This window comes from Bos taurus, chromosome 2 (assembly GCF_002263795.3).
Source record: "Bos taurus isolate L1 Dominette 01449 registration number 42190680 breed Hereford chromosome 2, ARS-UCD2.0, whole genome shotgun sequence".
NCBI lineage: Eukaryota > Metazoa > Chordata > Mammalia > Artiodactyla > Bovidae > Bos > Bos taurus.
Genome location: NC_037329.1, coordinates 121,360,448 through 121,382,631, shown reverse-complemented (window position 1 = coordinate 121,382,631; position 22,184 = coordinate 121,360,448). Strand labels below are relative to the sequence as shown.

Below are 22,184 nucleotides of genomic sequence, written 5' to 3'. Positions count from 1 at the left end.
ACTGGGCCCTCGCTCCGGAGCTCACGAGCTGCAGCTACTAGCCTGTGCGCACAGCTACTGAAGCCCAGAGCCCAGACCCCACTGTCCGCAACAGAGTAGCTCCTGCTTATTGCAACTACAGAAAGCCCACACGCAGCAGGGAAGACCCAGCGCAGCCAGAAATAAATGGATAACTAAAAGAACTGGATACATCATGATTAAATAATGCCCCACAATTATATATACTTTTCATCTATACAATGACAATATAAACATACATATTTCATATTTGACATATATATAATCATCTCATATAGTTCCTTTAGCCTGTTCAGAGAGATATGCTAGTTTTATTTCAAACCTTCTTTATGATCCTGTTTTAATTTCAACTTGGTTCATAAATGTGCTAATATTGAGAAAAACAGTGAGAAGTATTTTGGTCTTACTAAAAGGATTTTTTTTTCACTCTTTAAATATGGTCAATTCCTTAAAGGATTCTTGCCTGAAGGATTCACTCATAATTCCTCTCTAATGAGCAACTGTGTGCACTTTTCTGAGACAGGTTTGACCTGCTCCAATCCAGTATAACTCAACTACAAGTGTCTGTAGACACCGACTGTGAGTGCCAGCAGGCTCGCATCAAAGGATGGCAATCTGTTTACAACTCGAGAGCCACAGCATCTAAAGGTGTTCCAACGACACACAAGGCAGGTAAGCGCCGTGTTTAACGCTGAGCCCCCTTCAGAGAGGGACCCTGAGGGGACGGAGTAAGGCATAAACCTCTGAGGGAAACACGGGCGCAGACCCGAAGAGAAAAGCGTCTGGAGACGGCCAAATGGCGCACTGGCCTAGAGGAAACTCAAGTCGTGCTGGCTGCAGGGGGCAAACCAGCAGCACGCTGGAGCTGGTGCTGACTCCGAGTTTAGGGCCAGAGGTGGGGCCACGGTGTGAAGGCCAAGCATGAAGCTGGGAGTCCCCTCATTTGAGGGTGGGCTGATGATCTTCTTAAAAAGCGATTAAGTTTTCATCGCACCAGGTCTTTCGCTGTGTGTGAGCTTTCTCTAGTTGCGGTGAGCGGGACCCACTCTTTAGTTTTCTGCGCATGGGCTTCTCACAGCGGTGGCGCCTCTTGTTGCAGGGCACAGGCTCCAGGCACACAGGCTTCAGTAAGTTGCAGTGCGCAGGCTCAGTACCTGTGGTGTGTGGGCTTTAGTTGCCCTTGGCAAGTGGAATCTTCCCAGACCAGGGATTTGAACCCTCGTGTCCCCTGCATTGGCAGGCAGACTCCCCATCTGCTATACTACCAGGGAAGTTCCTCTGATGGACTTTTTAAGGAGCATTTAAGCCTAGCCATCACTCCTGTCCTGGTGCAGAAAAGCAACTGTCGTTTTCTTCCCACCTCCAGGACAACTGACCTCAAGGGCATCACTGGCAGAAATAACAGGGGAGGTAGATCCTATCATGAATGATGGGCTGTGCACTGCCACAACCCAGGTGTGGGCGGAGCTGGAATAACCCCTGGGCCACAAGGTCTGGTCAGGATTCCTTGGGGTCAACACCTTCGTGAGAAAACCACACCTCTGGGGTCTCCAACCAGGTGACCCATCGACGCTGTCAGAAGGCTGTGCTGTCAGCTTGCCCAATAATAGTTAGCTGCAGAAAAAAAGCCAAGCCTTTTGACTGCTTCAGCTCTTAAATGAGAACAGAACAAGCATCAACCAAACACACGGAAGGAAAGCACTTTAGCAAGGAAGAGAGAGCCATATATAAATACGCAAGGGAGGTAACTCTGGGAGTATGTGAAGGAGCTGAAAACATGTGAACAAATCTACATCTGCTCATACTCTTCAGGACGTTGGAGGGAAGTATCTGCATACCATGATAAGGGCGGAAGATATTTAGAATTCTAGAAAAAGGGAGCATTTGCAAAAAAAAAAAAAAATCAGAATAATCATAACAGCAGAATTTAAATATTCAAAATTAGGTTTAAAATATAAATAGATTAGATATTCCAAACAGTAAAACAGAAAACCAAAGAAGAAACATTAAAAACATTTTTAAAACAACAGATTTAAAACAAGTCAAATCCTCAGAGAGTGGAGCTGAAATCCCCTGATAACAGCTGTGCAGCAGGCCTGACCAGGCACCAGGTGGGAAGAGATGTGAGCAGACTGCTCCCGAGGGATATCTTTAAAAAATAAAGGAACTTCCCTGGTGGTCTAGTGGTGAAGAGTCTGCGTTGCAATGCAGGGGACATGGGTGCGATCCCTGGGAAGGATGCAGGGAAGGGATAGTTATGGAGTTTGGGATGGCTACGTACACACTGATACATTTAAAGTGGATAACCAACAAGGATCTGCTGTAGAGCACAGAGAAAGAACTCTGCTCAGTGATGTGGCAGCCTGGTTGGGAGGGGAGTTTCGGGAGAATGGATATGTGTATATGTACAGCTGAGTCCCTTTGCTGGTCACTTGAAACTATCACATTATTAATAGGCTATACCCCAATACAAAATTAAAAGGTTTTAAAAAAAGAAAATGTATTCAAGGGCATTGTATGACTCAGCTAAGAACAATACTGTTCACAGACTCACAATGAACACATTGGATGTGTACTGAAGCTGAGATATACCATCTGCCAGTGTCTCACACATGAAACACAGATTTATCATGTGATCTAGAAACTCTGCTCCGAGGCACAAACCCAAGAGAAATGAAAACTCAGGTCCACAGAAAGCTTTGTACCCAGCGCCTCACAGCAGCATTGTTCATTGTTCATAACAGTTAAAAGAGTGGGATCCACTAAGATGTCCAGCAACTGCTGAATGGATAAATAAAAATGGATATTTTACTATCCATATAGTAAAATATCATTCAGCAATTAAAAATGAAATATTGACACATTTTAGCCTACATAGACCTTGAAAACATTATGCTGAGTGAAACAAGCCATTCACAAAAACCATTCACATACAATATGATTCCATTTTATAGGAACTATCCAAAATAGGGCTTCCCAAGTGGCTCAGTGGTAAAGAATCCGCCTGCTAAGCAGACGACATGGGATCTATCCCTGGATTGGGAAGATCCTCTGGAGAAGGAAATGGCAACCCGTACTTGAGCAGTATTCTTGCCAGGAAAATCCCATGGATAGAGAAGCCTGGCAGGCTGTAGTCCAAAGGGCTGCAAATGGTCAGACATGACTTCGTGACTAAACAACAATGACAACATTTGAAAGAGTCAAATCTATAGATACAAGAGAGACTAGTGGTTGTCAGTGGCTGGGGCAGTGAGGTGGGGGATGAGAAGTGACAGCTAAGGGGTGCAGGGTTTCTCTGGAGAATAGTAAAAACACTCTAAAATTGATCATGATCATGGTTATGCAACTCTGTGAATATACCAAAAGTTACCAAGTGTACACTTTACCTGACTGAATTGCTGATGTCTGAATTATATCTCAATAAACTTGTTTTTTTTTTTTTCTTTTAAGTTAAGACATAAACATTTTGGGAGAATTGGGAGAGGCATGGAAGAGAACTAATCTCCATTTTCCATTCAAGGAAGTCAATTGTAACAATCAAAACTGAAAAATCAAGGAATAACAGTAATAGCAAATATGAAGGGAGTAACCACACAAGCAGCCCAAACTCTGGCAAGTGAAAGCTTCCAGGGAGTAAAAATTGGTGGGAGAAGTGAGACAAGGGAAAATCTTGTTTCATTTTCATCTATGGGAATTGTACACATATAACTTGGATCTATTTCTGCTTTATTGACTATGTCAAAGCCTTTGACTGTGTGGATCACAATAAACTGTATAAATTCTGAAAGAGATGGGAATACCAGACCACCTGATCTGCCTCTTGAGAAATCTGTATGCAGGTCAGGAAGCAACAGTTAGAACTGGACATGGAACAACAGACTGGTTCCAAATAGGAAAAGGAGTTCATCAAGGCTGTATATTATCACCCTGATTATTTAACTTCTATGCAGAGTACATCATGAGAAACGCTGGACTAGAAGAAACACAAGCTGGAATCAAGATTGCCGGGAGAAATATCAATAACCTCAGATATGCAGATGACACCACCCTTATGGCAGAAAGTGAAGAGGAACTCAAAAGCCTCTTGATGAAAGTGAAAGAGGAGAGTGAAAAAGTTGGCTTAAAGCTCAACATTCGGAAAATGAAGATCATGGCATCCAGTCCCATCACTTCATGGGAAATAGATGGCGAAACAGTGGAAACAGTGTCAGACTTTATTTTTCTGGGCTCCAAAATCACTGCAGATGGTGACTGCAGCCATGTAATTAAAAGACGCTTACTCCTTGGAAGGAAAGTTATGACCAACTTAGATAGCATATTCAAAAGCAGAGACATTACTTTGCCAACAAAGGTCCGTCTAGTCAAGGCTATGATTTTTCCTGTGGTCATGTATGGATGTGAGAGTTGGACTGTGAAGCGGGCTGAGTGCCAAAGAATTGATGCTTTTGAACTGTGGTGTTGGAGAAGACTCTTGAGAGTCCTTGGACTGCAAGGACATCCAACCAGTCCATTCTGAAAGAGATCAGCCCTGGGATTTCTTTGGAAGGAATGATGCTAAAGCTGAAACTCCAGTACTTTGGCCACCTCATGCGAAGAGTTGACTCATTGGAAAAGACTCTGATGCTGGGAGGGATTGGGGGCAAGAGGAGAAGGGGATGACAGAGGATGAGATGGCTGGATGGCATCACTAACTCAATGGATGTGAGTCTGAGTGAACTCCGGGAGTTGGTGATGGACAGGGAGGCCTGGCATGCTGCGATTCATGGGGTCGCAAAGAGTCGGACATGACTGAGCAACTGAACTGACTGACTGAACTTGGATAAAATTTTTTAAAATAGCATTAAGTAGTAGTAATCATCTGGTCCAACCCTCTCACTTTGCAGATGACAAAGCTGAGATACTGGAAGTAATACACAGAAATGTTTAGCTGCACAGCTCAGATGAGACCCCAGCTCCCAGTTCCTAGCTGATCACCTCCTATAACCCCTTCTGAAGGAAGATTTAGACAGCTTCTCACATAGACAGAAAATTCCTTGGGTGCGCTGGAGATGTTTCCTGAGGGGGACACCTTCTCTGAGATGTGCTCCATGGTAACAGCAGTTGGTATGATCTTCCTGGCAAGCTTGATTAGGGCATGACCCTGGGAGCCTGGAAAGGCCCAGCACTTCCCAGGGTGGACGTCCGGCTGGAAAGAAAGCACTGCATCAATCCCTGACTTGCTTATATATTTCCACTCCTACAAGGTTGGCCAGCTAATCACTACTGACTATAGATCTTGCTTATGCCTATAATATGAAGGCACTGTGTGAGACATATCAAACAGCAAAGCTGCCAGAGTCCCACAGGTGTGCTGATGTCAATCAGAACCTTTATTTCATGTGTGTCTTCTTTTGTTGCTCTAATTAAGACTGTAAGCTGCTAGATGCAGCCGGTTGGTATGAGTGGTGATAGCACTGGAGAAGATAGTGCTGGTTGTGGTAACGAAGAGAGAGGTGACAGTGACGGCAGGTGACGGTGATGATGGTTAATGTGATGGTGGTGGTGGTGGTGCTGGTGATGGTGGTGATGGTAGGTGATAGTGGTGATAATAGTGGTGATGGTGGTGGTGATGGGTGAGGATGATGATGGGGTTGTGATGATGGTGGTGGTGATGGTGGTGGTGGTTGGTGATGATGGTGGCGATGGTGATGATGGTGGTTGTGATGGTGGTGCTGGTGGTGCTGGTGCTGGTGGTGATGGTAGGTGATGGGTGATGATGATGATGGTGGTGGTTGGTGATGATGGTGGCGATGGTGGTGATGGTGGTTGTGATGGTGGTGATGATGATAATAGAGATAATAGAGATGATAATGGTGTGTCCCCTGTTTTGAGGTGGGTCTCTTGTAAGACAACATATGTAGGGGTCTTGTTTTTGTATCCATTCAGCCAGTCTTTGTCTTTTGGTTGGGGCATTCAACCCATTTACGTTTAAGGTAATTACTGATAAGTATGATCCCATTGCCATTTACTTTATTGTTTGGGGTTCGAATTATACACCGTTTTTGTGTTTCCTGTCTAGAGAATATCCTTTGTATTTGTTGGAGAGCTGGTTTGGTGGTGCAGAATTTCTCAGCTTTTGCTTGTCTGAAAAGCTTTTGATTTCTCCTTCATACTTGAATGAGATCCTTGCTGGGTACAATAATCTGGGCTGTAGGTTATTTTCTTTCATCATTTTAAGTATGTCTTGCCATTCCCTCCTGGCTTGAAGAGTTTCTATTGAAAGATCAGCTGTTATCCTTATGGAATTCCCTTGTGTGTTATTTGTTGTTTTCCCTTGCTGCTTTTAATATTTGTCTTTGTGTTTGATTTTGTTTAATTTGATTAATATGTGTCTTGGGGTGTTTCTCCTTGGGTTTATCCTGTTTGGGACTCTCTGGGTTTCTTGGACTTGGGTGATTATTTCCTTCCCAGTTTAGGGAAGTTTTCAACTATTATCTCCTCAAGTATTTTCTCATGGTCTTTCTTTTTGTCTTCTTCTTCTGGAACCCCTATGATTCGAATGTTGTAGCGTTTAATATTGTCCTGGAGGTCTCTGAGATTGTCCTCATTTCTTTTAATTCGTTTTTCTTTTATCCTCTCTGATTCATTTATTTTCTACCATTCTATCTTCTAATTCACTAATCCTATCTTCTGCCTCTGTTATTCTACTATTTGTTGCCCCAGAGTGTTTTTAATTTCATTTATTGCATTATTCATTTATATTGACTCTCTTTTATTTATTCTAGGTCCTTGTTAAACCTTTCTTGCATCTTCTCAATCTTAGTCTCCAAGCTATTTATCTGTGATTCCATTTTGATTTCAAGATTTTGGATCAATTTCACTATCATTATTCGGAATTCTTTATCAGGTAGATTCCCTATCTCTTCCTCTTTTGTTTTGGTTTGGTGGGCTTTTATCCTGTTCCTTTATCTGCTGGGTATTCCTCTGTCTCTTCATCTTGTTTAAATTGCTGAGTTTGGGGTGTCCTTTCTATATTCTGGCAGTTTGTGGAGTTCTCTTTATGTGGCTTTTCCTCGCTGTGTGTGGGTTTGTACAGGTGGCTTGTCAAGGTTTCCTGGTTAGGGAAGCTTGTGTCGGTGTTCTGGTGGGTGTCCAGTAATGAGTTATGAGATGTCTATGGTTTTGGGGTGACTTTGGGCAGCTTGTATCTTGAAGCTCAGGGCTGTGCTCCTTGTTTGCTGGAGAATTTGCTTGGTATGTCTTGCCCTGGAACTTGTTGGCCCTTGTGTGGTGCTTGGTTTCAGTGTCGGTTTGGAGGCGTTGATGAGCTCCTGTCAATTAATGTTCCTTGGAGTCAGGAGTTCCCTGGAGTCAGGGTTTGGACTTAAGCCTCCTGCTTCCAGTTATCGGTCTTATTTTTACAGTAGTTTCAAAACTTCTCCTTCTATACAGCACCATTGATAAAACATCTACGTTAAAGATGAAAAGTTTCTCTACTGTGAGGGTCACTCAGAGAGGTTCACAGAGTTACATGGAGAAGAGAAGAGGGAGGAGGGAGTTAGAGGTGACCCAAATGAGATGAGGTGGAATCAATAGTGGAGAGAGTGGGGTAGCCAGTAGTCACTTCCTTATGTGCACTCCACAACTGGACCACTCAGAGATGTTCACGGAGTTATACAGAGAAGAGAAGAAGGAGGAAGGAGACAAGAGGTGGCCAGAGGGATAAAAGGGGGGAATGAAAAGGAGGGAGACAGATCCAGCCAGTAACAGTTCCCTAAGTGTTCCCACTATCTGGAACACACATAAACTCACAGAGTTGGGTAGAGTAGAGGGGGTTAGGGAGGAGACACAGGCGACCTGGTGGAGAAAAAGGCGAGTCAAAGGGAGAGAGAGCAGTCAAGCCAGTAATCTCGCTCCGTAGTGAAAAATGGGTCCTGAACATTGGGTTCTTAAAGGTACAAAATTGGTAACAAATAACATAAAAGCAAAAATTAAAAATCTAGAGTAGAGTTTGGAATTTCAAAATACGATGTTAAAGAAAAGAAGAAGGAAAAGAAAGAGAGAAAAAAAACGAACAAAAAACAAACAAGGTCGCGAAAATTATAAAGAAAATACAGGTACAAAATTGATAACTATACCAAAAAGCAAAAATTAAAAATCTAGAGTAGAGTTTGGAATTTCAAAAATTCAATGTTAAAAAAAAGGAAGAAGAAACATAAAGAGAGAAAAAAACAAAGAAAAACCATGTTGCAAAAATTATAAGAAATACAGGTACAAATTTGATATCAAATACCAAAAAGCATAAATTAAAAAATCTATAGAGTAGAGTTTGGAATTTCAGATATACAATGTTATATAAAAGAAGAAGAGAATGAACAGAAGAAAAAAAAAAGTCACAGAAATTATAAAAAAAACTGTAGGTACAAAATTGATAACATATACCAAAAGCTAAAATTAAAAACATAGAGTAGAGTTTGGAATTTCAAAAATACAATGTTAAAGAAAGAAGAAGAAAAAAAAAATTATAAAATATATATATGAAGTTTGCTGAAGAAGAAAAAATCGGGTTTTTTTTTTTTTTTGCAAAGTAATAGATTATAAAGTGAAAATTAAAGGAACATATAGGACTTAAAAAATTTTTTTAATTAAAAAAAAAAGAAAGAAAGAATGATCGTAAAAATAGTAAAAAATATATCTAGGACTTTCTCTGGTTTTGTTGTATGGTGGGTTCAGTTCATTTTTGGCTAGTTTCCTTGGTCCGACTTACATTTCTCAAGATCTATAGGCCCTTCCTATGTAGTCCGTAGTAACCACGGGGTTTTAATCTATCGCCTGTAGCTTCCAAGGCGTTTCCCTCTGTTATAACTTCTTCTGTTTGCTGGTCTCTTCAGTGTCTGGCTTCCGCCCTGACACAAAGGGGACGGTGGGGAAACTTTTTTTTTTTTTTTTTTTAGGCTCACTTGTTCAGTCGCGCTGTGGGAGGGAGGGAGGGATGCTGCAAACAAATAACACTGGCGTGCGCTCGCAGTTGCCTCAGCCACACTGGGTCTGCTCCCACTCACGGCGTGTGTAGCCTTCCTGCCCACACTGCTCGGCTCTAGGTTGTTCCGCCGAGAACAATCCGAGGCCGGCCCTGGGCTGCATGCACCTCCCAGGTCCAAGCGCTCCGGTTCAGGCACTCGGGTAGTCCTCAGAGGCGCAGACTCTGTTGGGCCTGCATTTTTGTGCTCTTCCCAGGTCCGAGCAGCTCAGGTGATGAGGGTTTGGCGAACGCCAATGCTGCGACTTATCGCCTCCCGCCACTCAGTTATCTGGGTTGTAAACCGGCGCACCTTCTCAGGCAGATGTTGACCGTCCAGACCCCCAAGCAGTTTTAGCTAGCAAAGAAGCCTGCTTACAGTTTTATAGATAATGTCTCTCTGGGGCTGCGATTGTCCCCTTCCGGCTCTGGCTGCCTATCACCGGAGGGGAAGGTCTGCAGCCGGCTATCTCTGTTCATCCTTTGTTCCGTGCGCGGCTGGCGGTGTCTAGGTTGGGCTGGCTTTTCACGTGGTATATATCCACAGTCTGGTTTGCTAGCCCAAATTATTTCGCTCAGATAGTGCTCAGGGTATTCAGGCCAGATTCTTACTCTCAGCGATGCAGCCCGTGCCGCGCCTCCCTGCCAGCCCCCGCTTGCTAATGGCGTGTGCAGGCGTCTCGCTGCTTCTCCGCTGGGGGAGTTACCGTAGGGCTCGAAATCTGCGAGTTTTAATTGTTTTATTTTTTCTCCCTGTTATGTTGCCCTCTGTGCTTCCAAAGCTCGGCACAGATCGGCAGTGAGACGGTTTCCTGGTGTTTGGAAACTTCTCTCTTTTTAAGACTCCCTTCCCAGGACGGAACTCCGTCCCTCCCTTTTTTGGTCTTCTTTTTTTTTGTCTTTTATATTTTTTCCTACCTCCTTTCGAAGAGTTGGGTTGCTTTTCTGGGTGCCTGATGTCCTCTGCCGGCATTCAGAAGTTGTTTTGTGGAATTTACTTGACGTTAAATGCTCTTTTGATGAATTTGTGGGGAGAAAATGTTCTCCCCGTCCTATCCTCCGCCATCTTGGCTCCTCCCTCCTGTTTTTCCACCTTAGGTAATTTAACTGAGTGGATGTGTGTCGTTACTGTATTTGAGGTGATATTTGATTTCTATGCATTTACCTGACCTTTACCCTTTATCTCCTTCTATTGACTCTAATCTTAGTGTGATGAATACATACATATATATATATATATATATATATATATATATAAAATTGTATATATACATGGCTTCCAAGTGGTGCTAGTAGTCAGGAACCCACCTGCCAATGCAAGAGACATAAGAGACACAATTTCTATCCCTGGGTCGAGAAGATCCCCTGGAGGTGAGCATGGCGACCTCCAATTCTTGCCTGGAGAATTCCATGGACAGAGATGCCTTGGCAGGCTACAGTCCAGGTGTCGCAAAAGAGAGATCGTGACTCCAGCCATTTAGTGCACAAAATAGCACTAGATTAAGAGATCACCTGGGGGCTTCCCAGGCGGCACTAGTGATAAGAACCTGCCTGCCAATGCAGAGATGCAGGAACACGGGTTGATCCCTGGGTCAGAAGATCCCCTGGAGGAGGGCATGGCAACCTACTCCAGTATTCTGCCTGGAGAATCCCATGGACAGAGGAGCCTGGTGGGCTACTCCTAGTTAATAGGGTCACAAAGAGTTGGAAATGACTAAAGTGACTTAGCATGCATGCAGACACATGTATTTGTGTGTGTATATATACAGAAAGATATATAGTACAATTTTTGAACTGAAATTTTTTTAAATTTTTGAAACTTTATTTCAGATTGCATTTCACAAAGTAGGAATGAAAGAGGAGAGAAGAGTTGTAGTTCAGAGAGGGCTCAGGACACCTGCGGTTCCAGTCTTGTTCCACCTGGCTTACCTGTTGTTCCCAGGGGGCTTAGCCTGGGTGACCCCCAAGATCCCTTTCAGTATAATAGTCTACATGTGATGCCTCCCACCCCGTGCTGATGGGAGCAAAGGATACTGGAGCCTGAGGGTGTATCAGAGTGCTGGAATTGAGACCTAAAGAGTGTTTTGGGTGAGACACCTTGGCCTCTCAGCTTCCTATTTAAATGCCACATCATTTGTAGAAAGCTGTTAAATTCAGAGCCACTCACTGTTTACAGGGGACTTGATTCCTTTTAGTTCCCAATGGGTATAGCACTGGCCCTGAAGAGTGTAAGCATGGCCAAGCAAAAACATGTCTAAAAGACAACACGCTGGCCGAAGTCTGTGCTGAGTGAGGTCTACAGATAAGCCTTGAATGCAATGAAGTGAGTTCTGAGGAGCAGACAGAAAGAAACTGGGGAAAGTGTGGCATGGGGGACAGCACGTCTCTCTGTGGTTCTCTCCTGTCTCATTTCGCAGACAGGAACAGGCCCAGGCCCTAATTGGCCCCACGGCACAGAGGTTGCTGCTGCCCCCAATAACCCTCTCCCTTTCAGACTCTTCCTGTCCTGTTCACACATCACTGTTCCTCCCTCAAACACTCTACTCACCCTGTGTGGTGATTTATTACGAGTCCCTGTTACCTGTAGCATCTCATCTCAACATGGATTCTGGGTCTTCATCCAGGAAGCATGGTATTAAAGGTGACTCGCCTTAGCCTTGGCCTTTGCAGCATTAAAGCTGTGCGTTATTGTTGTTTAATGTCTAAGTTGAGTCCAACTCTTTTGTGACCCTATAGCTTACAGCCCGCCAGGCTCCTCTGTCCATGGGATTTCCCAGGCAAGAATACTGGAGTGGGTTGCCATTTCCTTCTCCAGGGGATCTTCCTGACCCAGGGATCGAATTTGCATCTCTGCATTGGCAGGCAAATTCTTTCCACTGAGCCACCAGGAAGCCTGGCTTTTCACAAAAATGTTTAAACTTCCTTGCTTATTTTCCTTTATCTCTAAGATGACTGGGGGACTGAGACTCCAACTGTAAATGATCTCTTGGAACTGCTGATCTACATGACGGCCCTGGTCTCACACTACCTTGGAGTGCCCAGATTCTAATATGTTGGCCCACAGTTCTAGGGGCATCTGTAATCTTGGCGGGTCTTGGGTCCCAGGTTTTGTTTGGGAGATTCATCGTGCTGGTTTTCAAAGCCATCTTCTGTATCTCCATTAGCATTTCTCTCCTCCAAACAAGCAGTCCGTGGTCCCAGGAGCTCTGATAAAGCGTAAATGCTCCATCCTGTCCTGCTCTGGCTCTGTGCCACTGCACCGCCAGAAAGCTGCGCCGTGGTCCCCTACACTACCCCACAGCAGTCAATTTCCAGATTAAAGCCCAGCTAATCCAGACACCCTCACTGCAGGTACTACATCTTAACAACGCTCCTCCTTTCCATGAGGGCAAGTCTAATAGCCATTAGGCATGGCCTCAGGGGCCTTTGTAATCTGTGGATTTAAAACTTCCAGTCATTCCCCCAAGAGTGCCTTTTTTTCAAACATAATTGTCGTTGTGCAAGCCATTCAGCATTGTAATCATGATGCTTTTCTCTCATTTTCTCATAGTCTTCACAAAGTGTTAATGAATGCCTTGGGACTCTGCTAACTTTTCCCTATTATTGCTGGGCAAAATGCTTAGTCTTTCAATATCATAAATATCTCAGTGTGTGTGTGCGTGTGTGCTCCAGTCATGCCCAACTCTTGCAACCCTATGGACTGTATGCCTGCCAGTCTCCTCTGTCCATACACCTGCTCTCTTTGAATACTTTGCGTTATTTTCCTAGTCCACTCAGATGGCATTGTCATTGTAAAACTAAACTTCTTTGTGGCGGTCTTGTAGTTTGGCAGTCCTTGTTGTACATCTGATCTTGTGCATTCACCTACATCAGGTGTCCAACCTCCTTCTTCCGTGCCTTTCAGCCTCCACTAAGTCCCCTCACCGCCCTTACCACTCAGCAAGTGGTCTTGCCTAAGGCACTACGTAGTTCTGTCTCAGACATCTCTGCCTTTTCAGCTATGGCCCTGATTCAGTGGTTCTCAAATCCAGGTGCACTGAACTGCCTAGAAGACTTATAAAGACGCAGATTGCTGGCCCCGCCCTGAGTTTCTGACAGAGTAGGTCTGTGTGGAGTGCAGAAGGAAAGCTGCATTTTCTAATAAACTGTGGTGGTCCTGATGCTGCTGGACACGGTCCACACTCTGTAAACCCCTGCTTGGATTCTTTCCTCATGTTTCAGGTGAAATGGTTAGCTTCTCTAACTTGTATTCCGTGCTCCCACCCACTCCCCCAACTACCTGCCCTCTGAACCATCTTCCCATCTTCTCCCGGACTAGCTCCTACTCTCAATCTCTTTTCTTCTAGTGCTTTCAATCTGCCACCATTGAAAATTCCCTTACTCCATCCTTTAAGACCTCCATCACTGCTATTTTAGTAATACCTTTCTCTTACCATTACCCAGTTTCTAACTAGCAACCCAAATGTCTTTCCTCCTGTTGCAAATTTTTCTGAGCTTGAACTTGAATCTTCATTCATTGGCTTCTACTTCTTATCCATGTATTTCCTTCTAATTCCCAAAATTTCCCGAGCTGCTCTACGGAAGCTATCTGGAAATTTTAAAATTACCCTTCTCCCCCAAATCAAGTGACCTTTCTTTATTAAATAATAATAGCAGTTAATGTTCATTGAATTCACCTGCTGTTCCAGGCATTGTACTAAGCACTGCATTGCGTATATATATATATACAGGTATATTGGAGAAGGCAATGGCACCCCACTCCAGTACTCTTGCCTGGAACAATCCCATGGATCGGAGGAGCCTGGAAGGCTGCAGTCCATGGGGTCACTGAGGGTCGGACACAACTGAGCGACTTCACTTTCACTTTTCACTTTCATGCCTTGGGAAAGGAAATGGCAACCCACTCCCAGTGTTCTTGCCTGGAGATCCCAGGACGGGGGAGCCTGGTGGGCTGCCCGTCTTATGGGGTTGCACAGAGTCGGACACAACTGAAGCGACTTAGCAGCAGCAGCGAAGCTACGTATATAATCTCCGTGACAGTTTTCCTTATATCAATCTATGCAGAAAGTATTATTAGAGAGTTTAAAAAGTTACGGCTCATAGAAGTTAATAATTTGCCCAACAGTTTAAGTGAAAGAACCAGAATCAGACCCAGCTCTAATTTCCACATCCCACATGCTTAAACACGAACCTGGAAAATACATCAGAATCTCTGAGCACCTAAAAGAATGACAATTTACTAGCTCCAGTGACAGAGGTTCAGGTATGGCTGAGGCCTAGGAATCTGAATTTGTAATAACACACCCCCACCCCGCCACCCCACATGGTTCTGAGGTGTGGTGTTCCGAGTGACAGATACATTTTGAGATGCAGTCCCTCTGTATTGACATACTTGGCCACTTCCTTTCTTTAAACACTTCCTCAGTTGCTATGATACAACATTTTTCTTGGCTCGTGGGCTCTTGAGTCTGCTTTCTCGTCTCCTGCCAGATCAATGCCCACTCTGCCCTCCGCCTTCTCCTCCTCTCCTGACTGTCCCTGTGAGCCCGTCCACTCGCAGCACTCAACTCGGCAGATGGTTCCCAGCCTTGCCCTTCTCGTGCCAGCATCCTGGTGAGAGTCTAGGCAGCCAAGCGGACATGACATGTTGTGACCATATGAATGTGCACGCCGGACAATGTATGCCCTGTATTGCGCACCTTTGGTCTCTATTCTTCCTATCGCGAATGAGTGGTCCCGGTTGGGACAGATTCTAATGGGGCGAGTGCCACGCAGACTCGGGTGACTCCATTGACAACGCATGTGGTCGTTTCCTCTTGCCCTCACGAGAGAGAAAATACCGCTATCCTTAAAGCTTTTGCTAATGGGGCAGAGGATCTCATGTTTCTATACGTCAAAGAGCGGCTGATTATGCTTTTACACAGTTACAACTTAATATTTTAATTCTTCGCCACTCAGTTTGCATTTTTAAAGCCTTTTTTTTTCTCTTTTTGTTTAACTTGGCTTTAACTGATGTTTGCCAAGTGATGAAGACATTTCAAGGACTTCACTTAGCAGATAGGGGGGATTTAGACGGAAACTGGGACCTAAGAGGAAGGGAAGAGGGCCCCTTCTCTTTGCCTTGAAATTGTTTGAACCTGAGACTCAAAGGCAGCTGAAAAAACAGGACGTGCATGAGATGGCAGGCCTGTTCTTCTTGTCCTCCGTGGTGTACCTAGGCAAGGTTGAAAGTGCAAAGTCACTCAGTTGTGTCCGGACGTCGTTGTCCGACTCCATACTATTCAGTCCAGTGGAGTTCTCGTAGCCAGATAAAGGAGTGGGTAGCCTTTCCCTTTCTCCAGGGGATCTTGGTCCAACCCAGGGACTCGAACCCTGGTCTCCCACATCTTGTCGGCAGATTCTTCACCGCAGATCGCCATCAAGGAAAGCCCCAAAGGGGGATCCCACCGTAAGTATGCAGCTGCATATGCAGACCTGTCCACTAGAAAGACGCAGAGTTGGCTATTTGGCTAGACTTTCTGCTCAACGCTCACCCACTGCGGTAATGGTGCTTCCTGCTTCATCTTTCAAGTCTCAGCTTAAATGTTCTACTTCTGAGAAACTAGTACTCTGCTACCCTCATTACTTACATAAGCGCCTTCTGGGTATTTCTCTGTGTTGGAAGCTGTTCCCTTCATTGCATTCATATCACAGTCTTGTAAATATATAATGGTACTTTTTTTTTACTTGCTCTTCGCTGTCCCATTGTGGACAGATTAAACTCTCTTCACAGGGGATCAGATACCAGTGGCCTCTGTTCCTCACTACTATGCTTGTAGACACTAATTGCTAGGCCTCTCTCATCTTATAAATATTCTTTGGATTTCGTTTAGCCAGAGGTGGCCTTGGATAGCTAACAACCTCCACCACTGGCATCTTAGTGATTAGTTCTTTAACGCTGAGCTTACTGCCCCCAGTAGCTACCCAGTGCTGTAAAGACTAATGCAGACAGATCATGATGAATTACAGCCTAGGTTCAGCGCCTCTCTATGCCTAAGCTGATAACTAAAGTCTCAGTGGATGGACGTGGCCTGGAGGGGGGCATTTAGACGGAAACTGGTGGCATTAGGGAAAATTGTATAAAGACTCGCTGAAAAAAGGCGAAAAATGGAAATACAAAGGGTATACCTAGTGACTAGGCGGACCAATCCCAACATTCATGAGTCTTCTTCCATCGTCTTTTTTGACCATTTTTATTTACATAGACGTATTATAAAAGTCTATATAAAACTGTGAATAGCAATACAAATGATTTGACCTAACTCCCTGGATGAGTAAATCGTGCTCGAATGAATTATTGATGGGCGGCGCGAGGTGGCAGTTGCAACTTGAAAACTCTATTGCACCTGTGGATACTCTGATCACGGTTGCATCCATTGTGTAATTATATTAATTTCCTGATTGGCCATAATATTAGTCGTGTTCTATAGTGCAGTTCCTCTCCTTTTGATCTGGCTCGTCCGCTTCTTGGCCTTTTGGTCCCCCCCTGGGTGTACCTTGGGAGGCAAGGGGGTGTAAACAATTAGTTGTCGTATATTGACGTTCATCATCCTCCTCATAAGTAAAATCTCTGATTGTGTCCGAACTCTTGTTTGTGACCCCCCCCCCCCCCCAGTGGACTATTCCAGTCCATTGGAATGTGTCGTTTTCATCTTTTATATATTTGCTAGCGAACTCCACGATAGAATTTTTTAAAGCTCTTGTAAAAATTCATTTTCAATTTGAATTTTAAGAGAATGGAGCAAAACTATCATGGACAACCAAACATATATTCCCTGCTATCTCTCACAGAATACAAGTCGAGATGAAGAATCACATTTCCAACCCACCTTAATATTGATGGAGAGAAAAAATTTTCAAATCAATTTTATCTGAAAAAAAGAAATGGAATAGTTGCGTGGAATCTATAGAGGAACGAAGACTCAACAGAGGCAACAACGAACAACAGAACAGCCCAATTCAAAAATAGGCAATGGACTTGAGATAAAACAGTTCTCTTCAAAGAAGATGAAACCTAGCATAGGGATTTTGACTCCCATGACACCATAGAGTTGATGCATTGAGGCCAATTAGTTAGTATTCGGTAATTCAAATCCAGAACACCATAGTAATTCTGAATTGACCACGTGTCACACCCTCTAACGAATGGCAGTGAGTAAATAAAAAACAAGCAAAAGACAGAAAGAAGGGGAGAGGATAACAAGTGTTGGTGAGGATTGGAAGAAGGTTTGAGGAACATATTAAATGGTAAGACTATTGTGGATGTGGCAACACAGAGATGGTACTCTAATATGATTTAAACTATATGAAGTTCCCATGAGTGAGGGCCACCTCATATTGTGTCTGCTCCTTAGGTACCTCGTATCAAAAGAACTTCAAAAAACAGAGGACTCAAAAGAGCGAAATAATTTTGACAACCCTCCTATACCAGTGTTTTCCGCTATTAGCATTATTATTGACAATAGCCAAAAGGTAGAAACAACCCAAGTGTCTGTCAACAAGGATAGGAGCCAAGAGGGGTATTGGCTTTGGGCAAGTAAACCAACTCTTTCGATATTGAGATCACTTCAGATAATGATGGAAATATCAATTACAGCCATTAATCGAAGCTCAATACTCTCGGGGGCAACATGGCAATTGTGGTTTGAAGCATGGTTCCTCTGAGCCATGTGTGAATGACTCTCTGATTCAACCATAAGTTGCGATTAAGCAACAAGTCTTACAAAGCCCCAACCCCTCTCTTAGAAAAATACAAGATCTTGTGAGGGAAGGTTTATTAGATGTGAGATATATAAGATTATAAATCTGAGCTTGTGTTTATCATGTGGAAAACCAAGGCTTATTATGCTAACCTTGCTTTCTTTTCTGACGTCTAGCTATGTTTTTCTCTCCACTGCTCCAGTTGATCTTCGGTGGTGAAAGGTGACTTCAGCGAGAGCTTAATTCTGTGTCCTGGTGGAAGAGGCATCATCCACAATCAGTATAAAAAAGTACTTGGCTGTTCATAAACAACATTTTCACTAGCAGCACCACTCTTTTCTGTCCAAACTGTGCAGATAACATAGGCATGCACAACTCTCTGCGTCAAACAAAAAAACTTATCATCTTTTATGTGCTAGAGAATATCCCTTTAGTATTTGTTGGAGAGCTGGTTTGGTGTGCAGAATTCTCTCTCTTTTGCTTGTCTGAAAAGCTTTTGATTTCCCTTCATACTTGAATGAGATCCTTGCTGGGTACAATAATCTGGGCTGTAGGTTTATTTCTTTCATCATTTTAAGTATGTTCTTGCCATTCCTCCTGGCTTGAAGAGTTTCTATTGAAAGATCAGCTGTTATCCTTATGGGAATTCCCTTGTGTGTTATTTGTTGTTTTCCCTTGCTGCTTTTAATATTGTTCTTTGTGTTGATTTTTGTTAATTTGATTAATATGTGTCTTGGGGTGTTTCTCCTTGGTTATCCTGTTTGGGACTCTCTGGGTTTCTTGGATGGGTGATTATTTCCTTCCCCAGTTTAGGAAGTTTTCAACTATTATCTCCTCAAGTATTTTTCATGGTCTTCTTTTTGTCTTCTTCTTCTGGAACCCCTATGATTCGAATGTTGTAGCGTTTAATATTGTCCTGGAGGTCTCTGAGATTGTCCTCATTTCTTTTAATTCGTTTTTCTTTTATCCTCTCTGATTCATTTATTTCTACCATTCTATCTTCTAATTCACTAATCCTATCTTCTGCCTCTGTATTCTACTATTTGTTGCCTCCAGAGGTTTTTTAATTTCATTTATTGCATTATTCATTTATATTGACTCTCTTTTATTTATTCTAGGTCCTTGTTAAACCTTTCTTGCATCTTCTCAATCTTAGTCTCCAAGCTATTTATCTGTGATTCCATTTTGATTTCAAGATTTTGGATCAATTTCATATCATTATTCGGAATTCTTTACAGGTAGATTCCCTATCTCTTCCTCTTTTGTTTGGTTTGGTGGGCTTTTATCCTGTTCTTTATCTGCTGGGTATTCCTCTGTCTCTTCATCTTGTTTAAATTGTGAGTTGGGGTGTCCTTTCTATATTCTGGCAGTTTGTGGAGTTTCTCTTTATTGTGGCTTTTCCTCGCTGTGTGTGGGTTTGTACAGGTGCTTGTCAAGTTCTGGTTAGGGAAGCTTGTGTCGGTTCTGGTGTGTCAGTAATGAGTTATTGAGATGTCCTATGGTTTTGGGTGACTTTGGGCAGCTTGTATCTTGAACTCAGGGCTGTGCTCCTTTTTGCTGGAGAATCTGCCTTGTATGTCTTGCCGGAACCTTGTTGGCCCTTGTGGTGCTCTGTTCAGTGTCGGTGTGGAGGCGTGTATGAGTGCTCCTGTCAATAATGTTCCTTGGAGTCAGGAGTTCCCTGGGAGCAGGGCTTTGGAACTGTAAGCCTCCTGCTTCAGTTAACGGTCTTATTTTTACAGTAGTTTCAAAACTTCCCTTCTTATACAGCACCATGGATAAAACATTCTACGTTAAAGATGAAAAAGTTTCTTTACTGTGGGGTCACTCAGAGAGGTTCACACGAGTTACATGGAGAAGAGAAGAGGGAGGAGGGGTTAGAAGGTGACTCAAATGAATGAGGTGAATCAATAGTGGAGAGAGTGGGTACGCAGTAGTCACTCTTATGTCACCCACAACTGACCACTCAGAGATGTTCACTGGAGTTATACAGAGAAGAGAAGAAGGAGGAAGGAGACAGAGGTGGCCAAGGGATATAAAAGGGGGAATAAAAGGAAGGGAGACAGATTCCGCCAGTAATCAGTTCCCTAAGGTCTCCACTATCCTGGAACACACATAAACCACAGAAGTTGGGTAGAGAGTAAGGAGGGTTAGGAGGACGACAGCAGGACGACTGTGGAGAAAAAGGCGAGTCCAAAGGGAGAGAGAGCCATCAAGCCAAGTAATCTCGCTCGCTAGTTGAAAATGGGTCCTGAACATGGGTTCTGTAAGGCTACAAAATATTGGTAAATCATATACATAAAAGCCCAAAAAATAAAAAAAAATCTAGAGTAGAGTTCTGGAATTCAAATACGATGTTAAATGAAAAGAAGAAGGAAAAGGAACAGAGAGAAAAAACGAAACAAAGAAAAACCAAACAAGGTCGCGAAAATTTAAAGAAAATCAGGTAAAAATTGGATAACTAATACCAAAAAGCAAAAATTAAAAATTAGAGCTAAGAGTTGGGAATTCAAAACATGTTAAAAAAAGGAAGAAGAAACATAAAGAAGAAAAAAACAAGAAAGAACAATGTTGCAAAAATTTATAAAGAAATACAGGTACAAATTGATATCAAATACCAAAAAGCATAAATTAAAAAATCTAAGTTAGAGTTGGAATTTCAGATATCAATGTTATATAAAAGAAGAAGAGAATGAAACAGAAGAAAAAAAAAAGTCACAGAAATATTAAAAAAATACTGTAGTAAAAAATTGATAACATATACCAAAAAGCTAAAATTAAAAAACTAGAGATAGAGTTGTGGAATTTCAAAAATACAATGTTAAAGAAAGAAGAAGGAAAAAAAAAAAATATATATATGAAGTTTGCTGAAGAAGAAAAAAATCGGTCTTTTGTTTTTTTTTTTGCAAAGTAATAGATTATAAAGATGAAAATTTAAAGGAACAAATAGAGACTTAAAAAATTTTTTTAATTAAAAAAAAAGAAAGAAAGAATATCGCTAAAAATAGTAAAAATATTATCTAGACTAATCTCTCTGGTGTTGTTGTCTGCGTGTCAGTCATTTTTGGGCTAGTTCCCTTGTCGAACTTAACATTTCTCAGATCTATAGGCCCTTCCTATGTACGTCCGTAGTAACACCACGGGTTTAATCTATCGCCCCTGTAGCTTCCAAGGCGTTCCCCGTTTATAACTTCTTTCTTGTTTGCTGGCTCTTCAGTGTCTGGCTTCCGCCCTGCACAAGGCGGACGGGGGGGAAAACTTTTTTTTTTTTTATTTTAGGCTCACCTTTTCAGTCGCGCTGTGGGAGGGAGGGGGATGCTGCAAACAAATAACCACGGCGTTGCGCTGCGCAGTGCCTCAGCCCACTGGGTGCTCCCATCACTGGCGTGTGAGCCTCGCCTGCCCACCACTGCCGGGCCTCTAGGTTGTTCCGCCGAGACAATCGAAGGCCGCCCTGGGCTGCAAATGCACCTCCCAGGTCCAAGCCTCCGTTCAGGGCACTCGGGTAGCCTCAAGGGCCGCAGTTACTGTTGGGCCTGCATTGTTGCTCTTCCCAGTCCGAGCAGCTCAGGTGTGAGGTGTTTTGGCGAACGCCAATAGCTGACTTATCGCCTCCCAGCCACTCAGTTATCTGGGTGTAAAACGGCGCACCTCTCAGGCAGATGTTGAACCGCCAGCCCCCAAGCATGTTAGCTAGCCAAGCAGCCTGCTTACAGTATTAGATAATGTCTCTCTGGGGCTGCGATTTGTCCCCTTCCGGCCTGGCTGCCTATCACCGGAGGGGAAGGCTGCAGCCCGGCTATCTCTGTTCAGGTCCTTTGTTCCGTGCGCGGCCCTGGTTGGTGTCTTAGGTGGGCTGCTTCACGTGGGTATATACCCAAGTCTGGTTTGCCTAGCCCAAATTATTTCGCTCAATAGTGCTCAGCGTATTCAGGGCCCCAAGAATTCTCTCTCAGCGATGCAGCCCGTGCGCGCGCCTCCCTCCCAGCCCCCGCTTGCTAATCCGTGTGCAGGCGTCATGCGCTGCTTCCCGCTGGGGGAGTTACGTAGGGCTCGAAAGTCGCAGTTTTATTGTTTATTTTTTCTCCCTGTTATGTTGCCCTCGTGTGCCCAAAGTCGCACACGAATCGCAGTGAGACGTTTCACTTGGTGTTTGGGAAACTTCTCTCTCTTTTGTAAGCCTCCTCCCCAGGACGAACTCCGTCCCTCTCCTTTTTTGTCTCTTTTTTTTTTGGTCTTTTATTATTTTTTTCTCTACCCCTTTCGAAAGAGTTGGGTTGCATTTCGGGTGCTGATGGTCCTCTGCCGGCAATTCAGAAGTTGTTTTGGTGGAATTTACTGACGTTAAATGCGCTCTTTTGATGATGATTGTGGGGGAGAAAGTGTCTCCCCGTCCACTCCTCCGCCATCCTTGGCTTCCTCCCTCCTG

General features: G+C 43.5%; 1 pseudogene; it reads left to right on the top strand.

Annotated features, from left to right (window-relative positions):
- The first annotated feature begins 5,535 nt into the window (after positions 1-5,535).
- Positions 5,536-22,184, top strand: part of LOC112442276 (alpha-taxilin-like) — a 48,666-nt pseudogene continuing 32,017 nt past the window's right edge.